The 7,478-nt window shown below is 58.4% G+C and overlaps 1 long non-coding RNA gene across 1 annotated transcript; it reads left to right on the top strand.

Annotated features, from left to right (window-relative positions):
- Window positions 1-368: 368 nt before the first annotated feature.
- LOC112546034 (uncharacterized) lies at window positions 369-4,399 on the top strand. Its single transcript, XR_003089647.2, has 2 exons — window positions 369-1,331; window positions 4,164-4,399. It is a non-coding gene; the product is annotated as an uncharacterized LOC112546034 (long non-coding RNA).
- Window positions 4,400-7,478: the final 3,079 nt, after the last annotated feature.

The raw sequence follows: 7,478 nt of genomic DNA, 5'->3' as shown, positions 1-7,478 counted from the left end.
CGAAAGAACGCGGCTTTTCTTTCGATGGCGGTAAACCTCAATTTACGAGGACGAACGCCTTCTTTCGAAAGTTCCTCTTTCGAAAGAAGGCGTTCTTCAATGTAAATAGGGCTTCTTCGAAAGAGAGCATCCAGACTCACTGGATGCTTTCTTTCGAAAAAGCAAGCCGCTTTTTCGAAATTTCTCCGTGCAGTCTAGACACTCTCTTTCGAAAGAGGCTTGCAGTCTAGACATAGCCCTAGTGATCTGGAGTCACCTGGAACATATACAAGGAAGACACCTCTGAAGATAGAAACCTGGGTGCTGATATTATGGAAGTTTGGGGCACACTACAGCCGGCACCTCGGCAGGATCCCAACGGGGGCGAAGTTCTGGGAAGTTTACACATGGCTCTTAGTATATACTTTAAATATCGGCTTTTCTAGCCCACTCTGCATTATGATCTAGGACGAGTTAATAGGCTATCTAGCTATGCTTGCTGTCCACCTGGATCCAGCTATTCGGCAGTGTCATAATGATCGGTGGAGCCAGGACATCAGCCAAGACCTACAGCATGTGGAATGGTGACGTTTCTCTGGTGGAGGAGAAGAAATACAAGGCCCCGGCATTTGTGACGCTGACCCCTTCCCCACTCATGCCTCCAAATCTCCCTCAGGTCCTCCTATCCAGCCGCCTGCCCCAGACAGCTCCCTGTTCATGGAATCATAGACAATTGGGGTCGGAAGGGGTGTTAGGAAGTCTTCTAGGGCAGGGGACTGGACCTGATGACGTCTTGGGGTTCCTTCTAATTCAAATGTTCTGTGATCTAGTCCAATCCCCTGCTCAAAACAGAACCCACCTCAACAAAATCGCCCCTTAGAGAACCAGTGCGGGCTTTTTGCTCATTTAGAGGGCAATGTGAAGTGTGTTCAAGTCCCTCTAACCCCAGAAAGCGGATGTGAAGGAGAGTCAACGCCAGCCACGCGTCCGGGAGCTGTGGGGAAGGAACTGTGCGTGTTCCATGTGAGGGGCAGTGAACAATGGGCCTTGAGAACGTGGCAGGTTGGCATTATTGTGAGCGGGCCCACTGGGCCGGAGTGACATTACAGCGTGTCCGGCAGCGAACAGCATGTATGCGGAGTTCAGCGAGTCCATGTCCCTCCTCCAGCCCTGCTCTCTGCCAACAAACTCTCTATAAATACCGGGATCCCCAGCCCAGCACCTCACCGGCCTCCAGCCTCCCTCTCTGCTTCCCTGCTCTTCAGACCTGCTGAGACCCCAGCCCCCTCCAGCCATGAGGATCCTCTACCTGGTGTTTGCTGTTCTCCTGCTGGTCTCCTTGGCTGCTCCAGGTGAGCGGTCGCTCTGGGAGGGGTGGGAATAGGGACGGAGGAGGGGGATCGGCGGGTAACAGGAAGGACTCAGGCTCCCCAGCAGTGTCTGGTGGGGGGGGGGGCATGTTCTGGGGACAGTCTGAGCCAGGACCACTGTGAGCACCACGTGGGTGTCCACTTGTCTGGGCATGTTTAGATGAGCCGCTGCTGAGACAGTCCTGAGCATCTGGCTCTCTGGGTTCCCGTCTAGCGAGTCGCTCGGGGATTCCGAGTCGGGAGATTTCCCGTCAGGACGGGCAGAGAATTCCACCCTCTCACCAGCCCCCCGAGTGCAGACCCTGCGGCCAGCGCTCCCCCCGGCTGTGACCCTCACGTTACACACCTGGGTCCACACTGGGCACAGAGATACAACAGGCCTGATTCCCAGAGGCCCTGAGCACCCCAGCTCCTTTGGGTCCCTCCTGAAAACCAGGCCATTGGTTGCGAATGCCTTGCTGTAGATGGGGCTGCCTGACAGTGGAGAGCTGCACATGAAAATTCTGGCTCCAAATTCTCAGGAGAAGGACCGAGTAAGGATGCTCTTTGCTGCACTCCAGGGTGTCCTGTGAGCCCTGGTTTTAGGGATGTTTCTGTCCTGCAGAAAACAGAGTAAACCCAGCAGCCCCCTGAGATCCTGCTTCCCTAGAGAGCTGGAGAGGAAACGTTTCCCTTTATTATTGGAAAGGTGATTTCTGAGCCAGGAACTGTGTGTAACTCATGGCTGTGCTGCTTTCCCGAGTCTGCAGAGAGCCTGAAACAGCCACTCTAATAACCATGGAAGCTCTTCTCCCTCTGGGCTCAATGGAGTTTTAACGATGGCCACGTTTTGTGCGCCCTGAAGAGCTAGATTTTCAAGGGGATGCCACGGTGTGTCTAACCTGCACAGGTGCTGCCCAGAATCGGGTGGGCACCTTGACTGTTCATGAGCTCAGATGGTCAAGAGCAGGATTTTGCCACTCAAAGTCTCCCAGGAGTACCATGGACTTCATGGTCCCCTCCCTCACAACTGGCCTTCTCCTTCCTTCCTGCTCTTCTCCTCTCCTCTCCTCCGCCCACTGCCATTTCCCTCTTCCATCTCCTTCTTCCACCGTCTCCACCTAGCTGCTCCTACCTCTCTACTCTCTCCTTCACTACCTCCTCTTCTCCCATTCTCCCCCTTCCAATGCCCCTTCCTTCCCAAATCCAGCTCCTACACCCACTCCCTTCCTCTCCCTACACCCGCTCCTTCCATCGCTCTCTCTGTCTCCATCTCTGACATCCTGCCTGCTCTCACCTGCCCTGGACCCTCACACACACCAGCACCCGGCCAGTGTGTCTTTCCCACGGAGATGCCCTCTGAACTACAGGAACCCACTTTTCTTCCTTCTCAGGGGCTCCCCCAATACTTCTCTCCCCATAACGTCTCTTAAGACATCAGGCGGGAGGCATTTAGAGCTCTGATACCCTCTCAGGTTACGTCTACACTGCATGATGAGAGATTAAAAGGGCTAGTGCTTTTCAGCTTAGAAAAGAGGAGACTGAGGAGGGATAGGATAGAGGTCTATAAAATCATGACTGGTGTGCAAAAAGTGAAAAAGGAAAAGTTACTGACGTGTTCCCATAACGTAAGAACTAGGGGTCTCCGGATGAAATGAATAGGCAACTGTTTAAAACAAACGAAAGCAAGTTTTTCTTCACTCAGAACAATATCAACCTGTGGGCCTGTAACCACCACCAGGCAGGTTTGAACTCGGGACATCTGAAGCAGAGTATAGGAGCCTACATCCTCTGAGCTAAAAGCCAGCTGCCTCCTGTCCCATGCTGTAGAGGTCTTTTGATCTTAGCTGTTGATGTGGTCTAGGTGCCACTGCATTGGTCAGTGAACCACACTAGGGCTTTGTCTACACTGGTGCGCTCTTGGGCCAGAAATATGCAAATGAGGCTAAGCACGGAATAGTGCCGAGCCTCATTTGCATATCTAATGAGCCGCCATTTTTTGCGGAAGAGGCTCTTGAGCCAGAAGAAGCGTCTAGACGGCCCCTTCTTGCGCAAGAAAAACCCTCTTGCGCATTGCTGTTATTCCTGAAAATAATCAGCACAACGGCGTTGCACAAGAGGGTTTTTCTTGCGCAAGAAGGGGCCGTGTAGACCGCTCCTTCATGCGCAAGAGCCTCTTCTGCAAAAAGGGCGGCTCATTAGATATGCAAATGAGGCTCGGCGCTATTCCACGCTTAGCCTCATTTGCATCTTTCTGGCGCAAGATCGCGCCGGTGTAGACATAGCCTAGGTGTGTGGGTTACAGAACTCCTTGCCAGAGGACGTTGTGAAGACCAGAAAAAAGAGCTACATAGATTCATGGAGGTTAGGTCCATCAAAGGCTATTAGCCAGGATGGGTAGGAATGGTGTCCCTAGCCCCTGTTTGGAAATGGATGACAGAAGAGGGATGATTCCCTGTTGTGTTCCTCCCTCTGGGGCACCTGGAATTGGCCACTGTGGGCAGAAAGGACACTGGGCCTTTGGTCTGACCCCGTCTGGCTGTTCTTATGTTCTTCCTATGAAGGGGAAGGCAGCTGCTGCCTGGTAAGCGGTCGTCCCTTCCAGGGCAAGAAATTCCCGTTCAGCTTCTCAGTCAGTCTCATCTCTTGGCCTGGAGCATGAATGTGAGTGTGGTTGTGATGCTATTGGGGAAGACACCAGGGTCTTGTCTCGTGGGGACCCTCAGAGCCGCACAGGAGGGACTGGAGAGAGGGGGCCGGGCTGTTTGGGTGGGCAGTAACTGTGAGCGTTGTTCTTTTCTTCTGCCTGACCCTGGACGCTCTCTGTCTCCGCAGGCTATGGGCAGAAGAAGGCCTGTCGTGGCAACTGCACCAAGTCCAAATGTGCCAAATACGAGACGCAGGTGTACGGCACCTATAACTGCAAATACAACTGCTGCGTCCCTCCCAAAAAGACAAAATGAGCCCGGAGGGATCCACCCGTCCTGGACCAGGAGCAGCCGCCGCAGCGGGTCCCCGACTCCCCACAGAAATGTTGCTCCCTCGTCCCATTAAATAAGAGCAGCTCTGGCCTTGGCGTGTGCCGTGTGGGTCTCTCGTGTCTCAGGGCTCTCGTGTGGGGAACCTGGAAAGATTCTAGAGCCCAGCCCTGTTAGCAGGCCCGTTGCTCACAGCCCAGGGCAGGTGCCAATAATCCCAGAGCCATGTCTGCAAAATGGCCCCTGAGAAATCCTGGTTTTACCCTCTGCCTTGTAACTGGGGGGAGGGGCAACTTTCTACAGACCGAAAACCAGCACCCACCCCAGCCTCTTCCCCTGAGACCTGCCCCCTACCCCATCTCTTCCCCTGAGACCTGCCCCCTGCCCCATCTCTTCCCCTGAGACCTGCCCCCTACCCCATCTCTTCCCCTGAGACCTGCCCCCTGCCCCATCTCTTCCCCTGAGACCTGCCCCCTACCCCATCTCTTCCCCTGAGACCTGCCCCCTACCCCATCTCTTCCCCTGAGACCTGCCCCCTACCCCATCTCTTCCCCTGAGACCTGCCCCCTGCCCCATCTCTTCCCCTGAGACCTGCCCCCTGCCCCATCTCTTCCCCTGAGACCTGCCCCCTGCCCCATCTCTTCCCCTGAGACCTGCCCCCTGCCCCATCTCTTCCCCTGAGACCTGCCCCCTGCCCCATCTCTTCCCCTGAGACCTGCCCCCTACCCCATCTCTTCCCCTGAGACCTGCCCCCTGCCCCATCTCTTCCCCTGAGACCTGCCCCCTGCCCCATCTCTTCCCCTGAGACCTGCCCCCTGCCCCATCTCTTCCCCTGAGACCTGCCCCCTGCCCCATCTCTTCCCCTGAGACCTGCCCCCTGCCTCATCTCTTCCCCTGAGACCTGCCCCCTGCCCCATCTCTTCCCCTGAGACCTGCCCCCTGCCCCATCTCTTCCCCTGAGACCTGCCCCCTACCCCATCTCTTCCCCTGAGACCTGCCCCCTGCCTCATCTCTTCCCCTGAGACCTGCCCCCTGCCTCATCTCTTCCCCTGAGACCTGCCCCCTACCCCATCTCTTCCCCTGAGACCTGCCCCCTACCCCATCTCTTCCCCTGAGACCTGCCCCCTGCCCCATCTCTTCCCCTGAGACCTGCCCCCTACCCCATCTCTTCCCCTGAGACCTGCCCCCTACCCCATCTCTTCCCCTGAGACCTGCCCCCTACCCCGCCTCTTCCCCTGAGACCTGCCCCCTACCCCATCTCTTCCCCTGAGACCTGCCCCCTACCCCATCTCTTCCCCTGAGACCTGCCCCCTGCCTCATCTCTTCCCCTGAGACCTGCCCCCTGCCCCATCTCTTCCCCTGAGACCTGCCCCCTGCCTCATCTCTTCCCCTGAGACCTGCCCCCTGACCCATCTCTTCCCCTGAGACCTGCCCCCTACCCCATCTCTTCCCCTGAGACCTGCCCCCTGCCCCATCTCTTCCCCTGAGACCTGCCCCCTACCCCATCTCTTCCCCTGAGACCTGCCCCCTACCCCATCTCTTCCCCTGAGACCTGCCCCCTACCCCGCCTCTTCCCCTGAGACCTGCCCCCTACCCCATCTCTTCCCCTGAGACCTGCCCCCTACCCCATCTCTTCCCCTGAGACCTGCCCCCTACCCCATCTCTTCCCCTGAGACCTGCCCCCTGCCTCATCTCTTCCCCTGAGACCTGCCCCCTGCCCCATCTCTTCCCCTGAGACCTGCCCCCTACCCCGCCTCTTTCCCTGAGACCTGACCCCTGCCTCATCTCTTCCCCTGAGACCTGCCCCCTACCCCGCCTCTTTCCCTGAGACCTGCCCCCTGCCTCTTCTCTTCCCCTGAGACCTGCCCCCTGCCCCATCTCTTCACCTGAGACCTGCCCCCTGCCCCATCTCTTCCCCTGAGACCTGCCCCCTACCCCATCTCTTCCCCTGAGACCTGCCCCCTACCCCATCTCTTCCCCTGAGACCTGCCCCCTGCCTCATCTCTTCCCCTGAGACCTGCCCCCTGCCCCATCTCTTCCCCTGAGACCTGCCCCCTACCCCATCTCTTCCCCTGAGACCTGCCCCCTACCCCATCTCTTCCCCTGAGACCTGCCCCCTGCCCCATCTCTTCCCCTGAGACCTGCCCCCTGCCTCATCTCTTCCCCTGAGACCTGCCCCCTACCACGCCTCTTTCCCTGAGACCTGCCCCCTGCCTCATCTCTTCCCCTGAGACCTGCCCCCTGACCCATCTCTTCCCCTGAGACCTGCCCCCTGCCCCATCTCTTCCCCTGAGACCTGCCCCCTGCCTCTTCTCTTCCCCTGAGACCTGCCCCCTGCCCCATCTCTTCACCTGAGACCTGCCCCCTACCCCGCCTCTTTCCCTGAGACCTGCCCCCTACCCCATCTCTTCCCCTGAGACCTGCCCCCTACCCCGCCTCTTCCCCTGAGACCTGCCCCCTACCCCATCTCTTCCCCTGAGACCTGCCCCCTACCCCATCTCTTCCCCTGAGACCTGCCCCCTGCCTCATCTCTTCCCCTGAGACCTGCCCCCTGCCCCATCTCTTCCCCTGAGACCTGCCCCCTGCCTCATCTCTTCCCCTGAGACCTGCCCCCTGCCCCATCTCTACCCCTGAGACCTGCCCCCTGCCTCATCTCTTCCCCTGAGACCTGCCCCCTACCCCGCCTCTTCCCCTGAGACCTGCCCCCTGCCTCATCTCTTCCCCTGAGACCTGCCCCCTGCCCCATCTCTTCCCCTGAGACCTGCCCCCTACCCCATCTCTTCCCCTGAGACCTGCCCCCTACCCCATCTCTTCCCCTGAGACCTGCCCCCTGCCCCATCTCTTCCCCTGAGACCTGCCCCCTACCCCGCCTCTTCCCCTGAGACCTGCCCCCTGCCCCATCTCTTCCCCTGAGACCTGCCCCCTACCCCATCTCTTCCCCTGAGACCTGCCCCCTACCCCATCTCTTCCCCTGAGACCTGCCCCCTACCCCATCTCTTCCCCTGAGACCTGCCCCCTGCCCCATCTCTTCCCCTGAGACCTGCCCCCTACCCCATCTCTTCCCCTGAGACCTGCCCCCTACCCCATCACTTCCCCTGAGACCTGCCCCCTACCCCATCTCTTCCCCTGAGACCTGCCCCCTACCCCGCCTCTTCCCCTGAGACCTGCCCCC

The sequence above is a fragment of the Pelodiscus sinensis genome, chromosome 3 (assembly GCF_049634645.1).
Source record: "Pelodiscus sinensis isolate JC-2024 chromosome 3, ASM4963464v1, whole genome shotgun sequence".
NCBI lineage: Eukaryota > Metazoa > Chordata > Testudines > Trionychidae > Pelodiscus > Pelodiscus sinensis.
This window is presented reverse-complemented; position numbering and strand designations above follow the sequence as displayed.